We start from the raw sequence: 379 nt of genomic DNA, 5'->3' as shown, positions 1-379 counted from the left end.
ATGTAGACCTTTTGAAAGAGTTGCACATTTTTAAATACATAGCAAATCAGTACAAAAATGAGATTTTCTCCAGAGACATAAAAGCTCTTGGACTTGTTGAACATGGGTTGAGAATTTTTCCCCATTGAGGTCAACAAGAACTTTTTTCCCCCACAGTCCTAAATCCTAAAGTTCTCAAGATGAGTACATTGCCCAAGACACTGTCTTTTTGTTAAAAAAAATATAAAGCGTAACAAGATTTGAGTAGACTCATTTATTGACAGATCTTTTACTCTCCCCTTCAACATTCATCCAGCTTAAACTATCCAGCTGTCGCCAAACTCTTGCGTGTTGTGTGCCATGGTGCCATCTAATTTTATCTGGTCATTTCCTTTTCGAC

Source organism: Austrofundulus limnaeus, unplaced genomic scaffold (assembly GCF_001266775.1).
Source record: "Austrofundulus limnaeus strain Quisiro unplaced genomic scaffold, Austrofundulus_limnaeus-1.0 Scaffold6, whole genome shotgun sequence".
NCBI classification, from domain to species: Eukaryota; Metazoa; Chordata; class Actinopteri; order Cyprinodontiformes; family Rivulidae; genus Austrofundulus; species Austrofundulus limnaeus.
The sequence above is the reverse complement of the archived record's forward strand: the minus strand, read 5'-3'. Positions refer to the sequence as shown.